The sequence below is a fragment of the Centrocercus urophasianus genome, unplaced genomic scaffold, assembly GCF_019232065.1.
Source record: "Centrocercus urophasianus isolate 14NV4802_14NV808 unplaced genomic scaffold, USGS_Curo_1.0 seq_9, whole genome shotgun sequence".
In the NCBI taxonomy this organism is placed as follows: domain Eukaryota; kingdom Metazoa; phylum Chordata; class Aves; order Galliformes; family Phasianidae; genus Centrocercus; species Centrocercus urophasianus.
In genome coordinates, this window is record NW_024885532.1 from 14937902 (window position 1) to 14948149 (window position 10248).

The 10248-nt window shown below is 35.2% G+C and overlaps 1 non-coding gene across 1 annotated transcript; it reads right to left on the reverse strand.

The window, feature by feature from the left end:
* Positions 1–9650: 9650 nt before the first annotated feature.
* Positions 9651–9769, reverse strand: LOC122171648. Its single transcript, XR_006172055.1, has one exon. It is a non-coding gene; the product is annotated as a 5S ribosomal RNA (ribosomal RNA).
* Positions 9770–10248: the final 479 nt, after the last annotated feature.

Below are 10248 nucleotides of genomic sequence, written 5' to 3' on the forward strand. Positions count from 1 at the left end.
GTCACGGTTAGTAGCATAGGAGGCAATGCAACAAGGGTCAGAATTTGAGTAGCAGTTTTACGGGCTCTATTCTGCACTTGAAAACAGTAGATCCTTTTATTTCAACTAAGTTCTAAAGATTTAAAAAAAAAAAAAAAAAAGAAAGAAAGGAAAAAAAGGAAATAACAGACTTGATAGCTGTTCCACATACGTCCAGATATATTACAAAGGGGAAAATTTTGGAAGTTTTACAATTTAAGTCCTATAAAAATCAATTAAGTTATTACAGTAACACTGATAGTTTTGGGATATAGTCAACTACAGTATAGCTAAAGATGTATCTATTATTATTCATTTACAGATTCAAAATTAATAGTAGATTCCAAGGTTTCTGTAAAATGTGTTTGTCTGAAAGAAAATTTTTCCATATTTTTCTGGCTTTCAGGATATTTGCAAAATTTCTAGTAATTTTATGTCAATATTCCTACTTTTTGTTCGGTAAGCAGCATCCTTCTCATTAGATACGTTTGTTCATGTTTTACCACGTTTTGATAAAGGATAGGTAAATAAGTTATTTAAAGACTACTGGATATGTAACAATATTGGCACACTAGCTTTATGTGGAGAAAAAATTATTAGATTAAATTAACATGATTTCACTGTCTCATGAGTATGTTTGAACAAGACACATGGATATTCAAAGAAACATAAGAATCCATGTTTGTAAAATCATTTTTTTCTCCTTTTATTTTCTCAGATTTTTGAGATACAAATTTACAGTAAAATAAAATAACTTCATTAACTTCTTATGTCCATTGCCCTTTTGCTATGAATTAAGATGTACTTAAAATGTGATGCTAGTTTAGACACAATGTTTTAATGAAAATTTACGTTGATTAGTGTTTTCAAGAGATCTCCTGTAAAGTCAAATGATGCTGTGGGCTATCTGCAGCAGGTAGCATAGGAGCAAAACCTGCTCCTTTCTGTTTTAAAGGAACTAAAACCTGTCAGGTTTTCTTTTGTTTGGTTGTTTTTCACATCCTCCATTTCACTTACTCTAATCATTTCTCAAACTTTTTTTATTGCTTCATCAGGTAGATTTATAGAATACTACAACTCCTAAAGCAGTTATTCGGCTTCTACTGAAAAGTAAAGTTCCTATAGATTTCCATTATTGAGGGCTATTTCTTCCTGCCAGCAGAGGAACCATCAGAAGACAGAAAGTAATAAATATATAATTTTCAAAATTGTGGTTATTCTGTATGGAAAATCTTTTTTCACTGCCCTTAAGACTTGTCTGCTTTCCTGGCATACCATTTCAATCTCTTGATGCTGAAGCTGTGGGACAAGAAAAGAAAATAAACACAAAAGTAGAAGGGAAATCAGATTCAGTATCCATATACCAATATTAGGAAATGGAATGAGATAATCAAGAGCAAAGTCAATTTGCTAAAATACTGCTATGGAGATGAATTCACAGCCAGTTGTTTAACTTCAAGAATACTTTGATTGGATCACTTGATCATCCAGTTATAAATATCAAGTACAATGTTTTTTGCATCTTTGCAGATTGTAAATTCTTTCCTTCTGGGGTCCATATTCAAATTAAAAAAGGGATAAATATTTTCTTTGTTTGAATGTGTTTCATATTGTTACTATAAGACAGCAAAAAGTGGGTTAATTTTTATAACGTATTTATCTTTTACCCTATTGGTGCAACATATGAATTAAGACAGAATCATCTATGTTTTCCACTGTTTGAGAAGGCAGACTTGGTAGCAACTCTTATATTCTCATGCACACATTCTAGCAATAAGTCAGGAATTCCTGTAGAGGAGAAAAAATATCTGTACATTATTATAAATGTTATTTTTTATTATATGTACATTATTATTTAATAATAACTATATATATATATATATAATTATTATCTGTACATTGTGATAAATGTTAATTTTTCTCTAACTTTGCATTCCATTTGTTTTTGTCCAGTGGGTGAGATATATAATAGGGAACCAATGCAGCAGCTAATTTTTTTTCTTTCTTTACAGATTCTGAAATTTAATAATGAACAGTGGTCTGGATTAAATTGTAATTGCCAAAGAAAAAACTCTGAGTACCTCAATACAGTCGGTTTCATCAGTATTTATTCCTAAGTTGAACCTTGTTTGATATTTTGTCACTGAGATTTTCTACTAGTATACTGAACTGTTCCCATGACTGGATAGGGAACATGTATATAGAAAAAAGAAAACATGAGATAAAAGTTAAACATCACAGTATGAAGTGTACCAAAAGCTCCTTTAGATTCATCTTTTGATAATATTATTCAGCAAGTCTGGACTTATCTGGAAAGCTTTAGAAGACCTTTCTATCAAAGATTCAGCTACGTACTGAATGAGTGGCATATGAAGAGGAGTTTTCAAAACTGTTAAGCAAAAAGTGTAAGGACTTAAAATAAAAATTTAGATAGAAATGGAATTCCCCAGGAAAATATAGTCCTCAAACATCTTTTGATTCGGATTCTCTTCAAACATTGTTATCATAACAGGCAATTATATCTACTGAATATTTGATCAGTGTAAATTATTTTCTCTGGAGAAAATTGATGATACATTTCTGAGAGTAAGACAAACTAAGATGTTTTTCCTTATTTTATTTATTGAATATTTGCATTACTGTGTTGTTTGCATGTAGGTACTTAGTGCTTCCATCTGGTTATAATTATGATCAAATATTTAATCATTTTAGAAACGTATTTTTATTACCACATAATTCTAAGTGATTTTAATAGTAAGAATAATTTTAATAACAATGTATTGAAGATCTGTTTTCATATGTTGGTGTTTCTCAAAATAAGTTAAATTCTCAGGTCCTCAACATTCTGCTTACCAATAACTTTTCCCTGGAAAATATATAACTCCACTGTTTTTCCTAGATAAAGAGTGTAAAAGAAAAGCAAGGAAGAATGAGGAGACTGCATGCGTTTAGAAGAATGTGTTTGTAAAAGGTCAGAATATAGTTTTAATTACTGTCTGCTTTAAGCAGGTGTTTTTTTGTTTGTTTGTTTTCAGTAACAATACTTTAAAACATAGAAAACAGAACAGAAGGTCTTCTTTCATTGCAAATATGTAATGAAAGCACTGAAAAATGATAAACTGAATCTTCACTGTTTCAGTAAAAACAAACAAACAAAAAGACCACCTTACTAATACAACCTTTACTTGATTAACTCCTTCAATTCTAGGAGCAAGGAGAAAACTGCTGTATTCAAAATCAAGGTATGAACTCACACACAAGCTATACAATACTTCAAAAAATTATGCTAAATTGTTGCATTTTAACATGGCAGGCAGCACAGCACAACATGGCCATTCTCTCACTCCTTCAACTCAGTGGTATGGAGGAACACAGAGGGAAAATCAGGAAAAAAACCAAAACAAAACAACCCAACAAAGTATAAATTATCATTTGAGGTAAAAACTATTCACTAGGACAGAAAAGGAAGTAACAAAGTGAATAGTAATAGTAATTATAAGAATACGTGATACAGGTGATACAGGTGATACAGAAGCAATTTCTCACCACTCAACTGATGTCCAAGCAGAAGTTGCTCCCTGGCCACTTCCCACAGTTTAAATATCCTGCCCCCCCCCAGATACACACACATACACACACACACACCATGATTTCATATGTCATGGAATATCCTTTTGGCCAATTTAGATCAGTTGTCCTGGTTTTGTTCCCTCACAGTTTCTTGTGCTTGCTTTCTCAATCTCACCAGGAGGACAGTACAAGAATTTTAAATGTTCTTGGCTGTGCACAACTTAGTAACAATTAAAATAGCAATGTGTTATCAACATTGTTTTACTCAAAAAAAACCAAAACATGCATAGTACCAGATACTATGAAGGGGAAAATAGGAAAAAAAAAAAAAAAAAAGAAAAAACAAAGCAAACAAACAAAAAAAAGGCAGCTTTGTTCAAGAGGAAATCAGGACATTCATTTATTTCATTGTTAGTATTTTTCTTCTTTTTCCTCTTTTTTTCTTTTTTTTTCCCCCTTTTTTCTTAGGTTTTCTTTTTCCTTATCTCAACACGTAAGTTCTTGCACTTTTCTTCTCAATATTGCCAGCCATCCCACTGCAGGGTGGATAATGAGTGAGTGGTAATGATTGAATGGCTGTGTGGTATTTGGCTGTCTGTTAGGTTAAAAAACAGTATCCAATACTGTATTTTTTTTAATTAAAAAAAAATCACAGCTTTTAGAATGAACAGTGTCACATAGAGATTGTCATCCAATCTCAATAGGTGAGTAATAGGATTAGAAAAAAATTATAATATATTTATACTTTTCCTCACTGACCTTCATTCATCTTCGTCTGAAGAATCAATTCTAGAGGAACTAAAACCTGTAAAATACTTATTTGCTTGCAAATTAATGATTTATTTTTTTTCTCACTCACACAAAGTACTTTGAGAGTATGTGAATTTATGCAGCAGGATTCACATGTAGAGACTTTTATTCATGTTGCATCCCCTTGCAGGAATTTTATTGAAACACAAGAATACAGCTAAGAGATTCAAAGAAAAAGCGTAAAAAAAAAAAAAAAAAAAAAAAAAAAAAAAAAAAAAAAAAAAAGGACTTAATGGGAAAATGTGAGAAAGAACAAGGTCACTTTAAATCTATAATATTGAATTAAAACCTGGAAGTTATTTAAAATAATTTATTTTTTAACTAAATACCAATAATTCATTATTCTGAAAGTTTTAATTGAATTAATAAATTGCATTAATAACAATAATACTCCTAACACAAAATGAAATTTCTTAAGGAATACAGAAGGGAAATTAAAATAGAAATTTCCTAGTGTTTTTAAAGCAAAAAGCAACTAACAACACTATTATGTATATAACTACACTTTCCCGAACAGTAGCAAATGTGCTTTGAATTTAAGAAAAAAGAAGAAAAGAACATGCTTGGCATAGACTTCTTGTACTCTAAAGTGTCATCCTGATCTGATCTCTCAGAAGTTAATTTAGTAACCAAAGAGGACAGGTAATCAGCTATTTTGGAGATAAAGGCCAAGTGACACATTAATGTATCATTACTATGTAGTCAAATTTGACTTAAACATTCTTGAAGAGTAATGTATTGCCTCAATGACTGGGAAAGACTAATTAAATAAAAAACTTTCTAAGAACACATGAAAATATCCTGCCGAAGACATTGAAGAAGTTGTAAAATCACTTTTTATTCTCTTTTTACTTCAGGAGTGTCATGGTTTTATGCTTTTTGTTTTTTTCAGGTTTCAGCAATCAGTATTCCACATCAGAACATCATGTACTGTATGGGGCATTAAAGTGTCAATGCCCCAATCCCAGCTACCTATCCCTGTACATTACAGCAGTCACGGGATCTGGCCCTTCCGGGTGGGGGGGCGCTCTCTTGCTGCCTTGCAGTGGGTGCTGGAGGTGCTTTCCTAGCCGTTCCAAGCTTTTCAGGTTTGACTTGGTCCTGGGAACATTCTCTCATCTTGTCTGATTTATTAATCTCATTTTTAATTAAATTGTATATATTGTGTTATCTTGTATTCCGATATTATAGTAAAATAAGTTTTCCTCCATAGATTGTTGCTGCTGTTCTTTTCCTCTCTTCCTTTCTTCCCATTTCTGTGGGACTGGGGTGGGGGGGGGAGGGCAGAGGCCTGTTGCCCCCCTGTCACGGACATAGATTGATCTGGTCAACTCCGTGACAAGGAGTCTAACTGAAGAGAACTCATTTGGGACCTAAATTTCAAACTGACTAAAATAAGTTTTTGTCAAATAAACTATCCAACTAAAAAAATTATACTGTAAATTTCAAGTAATCCAAAATGTTAATGAGCTTTTTTGTTATAGATTATTCACAATTTTGCAGAATAGAGTTTTCCATTTTAAGCCAGTTTTCCATCTTAATAGTCTGAAAACTATTTATCAGTGTTCTGCCATTTTCTAAATTCATTTAATCTCATTTGGTGTCAGAACTCGTACATTATACTGCATAGCCATTGTTGTCTTTCACAAGCTATGGTAAACTATACTTTTTAAGCTTATAAATAATTGTAGAAATACACTGACTTTAAAAAGCAGTAAAATAATTTTCATTTGGTATTCTTTCAGTTTTGTCTCAAAACATGAATAAAACATTTAAACATGTAAAACAAACAAACAAACAAACAAACAGGCTGCAAAGAAAAAAAACCACACCACTTCTCAGACATTTGCAGTGGGCAAACAACAGTTAAAATAACGACCTGGTTATGTTGTATACTTATGACTGAAGCCACTTAATACAGAAAAAGTATTTGTAATTATGTAATCTACTATATCTGTTCCCAAAATTCTTAAGTTTAGTGAGCATACATACAAATAATCTTTGAAGACATAACATAGCGTGTGCTTCAATTACTGAAATCAGCAGACATTCACACTAGATTTACACAAGTCTTCACAGAATATAATGATATTCTTTCTATGCAGTATTATGGATTTGTAAAGCAATAATCCAGAAGATCATAATTTCAATATAAAACATTTTCATCTTTCATCTATTTACCTTTCAGTATTTAAAGGGATATTATAAAAAGGAAGGATATAAACATTTTACATGGGAAGATAGTGATAGGACAAGGGGACAAGCGATAGGACAAGTTTTAAACTAAAGAAGGAGAGATTTAGATTAGACTTCAAGGAGAAGTTTTTCACAGAGAGGGTGGCGAAACAGGCTGCCTAGAGAGGCTGAGTATACCAATCTCTGGAGGTATTCAAGGCCAGGTTGGATGGGGCCCTGGGAAACCTAATCTATAACCTGATCCAGCAGTAAGGAATCCTGTTAGGCGAGGGTTAGAAGTTAATGATCCTTGAGGTTTCTTCCAAACCAAGCCGTTTTAGGAGTCTGTGATCTAAAATAACAACGGAACAATGTATTTAGAAAATCATTTATAAAACCTGTACAGGAAAAAAGTGAAACAAAATCAGGATCAATAGACTCAGAAAAATGAAAGAAGAGGAAAGGAAATAATATCTCTAGCTAACATTACATTGAGATGTGAGATGACGAGCGAAAATAGATATGCCCAGAGAGGTTGTGGATGCTCCACCCTGGAGGTGTTCAAGGCCAGGCTGGATAGGGCTTTGAACAACCGGATCTAGAGGGAGGTGTCCATGTCTATAGCGGAAGGACTGGAACTAGATGATCTTAAAGGTCCCTTCCAACCCAAAGCATTCTATGATTCTATTCCTCATAACTTAATATAACTTAACGAGATTCTTATGTTTTATTCCTTTAACATATGAATAGATTTCGTATGTCTCAATGGCAAGTGTGACAGACATCTAAAATGCTTGTAATTAATCCTTATATGTATGATAATGCACTTTTAATATCACATCAATCAATAGCATTTTATTAATGTATTTTCAAGTAAGATTAATTTTATTCTGACATAGGAAATATTCAAAAGCATGTATATACAGACCATGTACTTTAAAAAGCTGTTCTTCCACCAATATTTTAATTTTAGTAATGAAAATTATACATTTATAAAAGTTATACAAACTTCTGTAACAACTATTCTTGGGTAATATATTTGAGGTGTAGAAATAAAAGAAGTCATACAGAAAAAAAATAATTTCTCTGTTTTCATATTCACAGAACAATATTCTAAATTTATCTAAAATTATATAAAAGAGCACTATTGTATTGTATTAACAGTGCTAACAAGGTAAGAAAGAAACTGATACCAAACTGTCTTAATACTTTTAAAGAAAACTAAATACCTTTACAATCAGGCAAAGTTTAAAGCAGATATTTTTTAAAAAAATTATTTTTTTTTAGACTGCATATTTGTCAGGCCTTTAAAACTCAAAGAGGAATTACTGTTCATAAAAGGAATATTCCAAACAGTATTATGCATCTGTATTTTCACTGAAAGGGGACAGGTATCATATCAACTTCTTTAAATCCTCAAAAATAATTAATTTCTGCTGGTAAATGCATAATGAACAAATCATTTTAACATACAGATCAGCAAGATCTTGAGTATTCTAAACAAAACTAGAATGTTTAATTAATGAAAAGTGTATGAGATAAAGAGGTGATTTCAGACAGCTAGCGTGGCTTCACCAAAGGCAGATCTTACCTGAACTATCTGGTGTCCTTCCATGATGGAGTGACGGCTTTGGTGGACAGGCAAAAGGTGATGGATGTCATCTACTTGGACTTCTGCAAAGCCTTTGACATGGTCTCGCACCACATTCGTATCTCTAAATTACGGTACGGATTTGAAGGATACACTGTTTGATGGATTAGGAATAGGTTTGCTGAACGTAGCCAAAGGGTTGTGCTTAATGGTTCTGTATCAGGGTGGAGGCCAGTCACAAATGGTGCCACTCAGGGTCAGCCTTGGGACCGATGTTCTTCAACATCTTCATCAGTAACATAGATGATAGAATTGAGTGCACACTCAGCAAGTTTGGAGATGACACCAAGCTGAGTAGTGCAGTCATAAATTGGAAGGAAAGGAAGCCATCCAAAGGGACATCAACAGGCTGGAGAAGTGAGCCCATGAAAACCTAATGAGGTTCAACAAGACCATGTACAGGGTGTTTCACATGGGTTGGGGCAATCCCAGGTATTTATACAAACTGGGGGAAGATCTCCTTGAGAGCAGCCCTGCGGAGAAGGGTCCTGGTAGACAAGAAGCTGGACATGAGCCAGCGGTGTACGCTTGCAGCCTGGAAAGCCAACTGTTCTGGGCTGCATTAAAAGATGAGTGACCAGAAGGCTGGGGGAGGTGATTGTCCGCCTCTACTCAGCTCTTGTGAGGCCCCATCTGAAGTACTGCATCCAGGACTGGGTCCCACAGTGCAAGAAGGCTGTGGAGGTCTTGGAGTGGGTCCAGAGGAGGTCCACTAAGATGATCAAAGGGCTGGAGCACCTCTCCTATGAGGAAAGGTTGAGGGAACTGGGATTGTTTTACATGGAGAAGAGAAGGCCCCAGGGAGACCTCATTGTGGCCTTTCAGTACTTGAAGGGAGCATATAAACAAGAGAGCAATGGCTGTTTATCACAGAAACACAGAATCACCCGGGTTGGAAGGGACCTCAAGGATCATGTAGTTCCAACCCCCCTGCCTAGCAGGGCCACCAAACATACACATTCAGATCAGGTTGCCCAGGACCCCGTCCAACCTGGCCTTAAACACATCCAAGGACGGGGCATCCACAACCTCCCTGGGCAGCCCGTTCCAGGGCCTAACCACTCTCCTTGTAAAGAACTTCCCCCTAACATCCAACCTAAATCTTCCCTCCTTCAACTTGGATCCATTTCCCCTAGTCCTGCTATTGTCAACCCTTTTGAAGAGTTTACTCCCCTCCTGGGTGTAGGTTCCCTTCAGGTATTGATAGGCTGCAATGAGGTCACCCCGCAGCCTTCTCTTCTCCAGGCTGAACAAGCCCAACTCCCTCAGCCTGTCCTCATAGGGGAGGTGCTCCAGCCCCCTGATCATCTTAGTCACCCTCCTCTGGACCCTTTCCAAAATCTCTCTGTCTTTCTTGTACTGAGGGCTCCACACCTGGACACAGTACTCCAGATGGGGCCTCACAAGAGCCGAGTAGAGAGGGACAAGCCTACAGCACCCGGAATTCCCAGAAGGTCTCCCATCCAAGTAATAACCAGGCCCGACCCTGCTTAGCTTCCGAGATCGGACGAGATCGGGCGTTGCCAGGGTGGGATGGCTGTAGGCCATGAGGGTGGATAGTGATAGGACAAGGAGGAATGGTTTTAAACTGAGAAGGGAAATTTACATTAGATATTAGGTGAAAGTTTTTCACACAGAGAGCAGTGAAGCACTTTAATATGTTGCACAGAGAGGCTGTGGATGCCCCACCCTTGGAGGCGTTGAAGGCCAGGCTTGATGTCTCTCTGAGTAGCCGGGTCTAGTGGTTGGCGACCTGCACATAGCAGGGGAATTGAAACTCGATGATCATTGTGGTCCTTTTCAACCCAGGCCATTCTATGATTCTATAATTCTATGAAAATTGGAATCTTATTCAGAAATTAACATAAATTTATAAATTGAAACATCATAGTTGAAAAATACTTAGTGTTGTAAACATCATTTACTATCATTCCTCAGAACAAACATTCTAGATTATGACTCCAGAAATTGTTAGTAAAAACAAACATTCTTGTTTAAGCATGAACCTATTGTACAATCGCTAC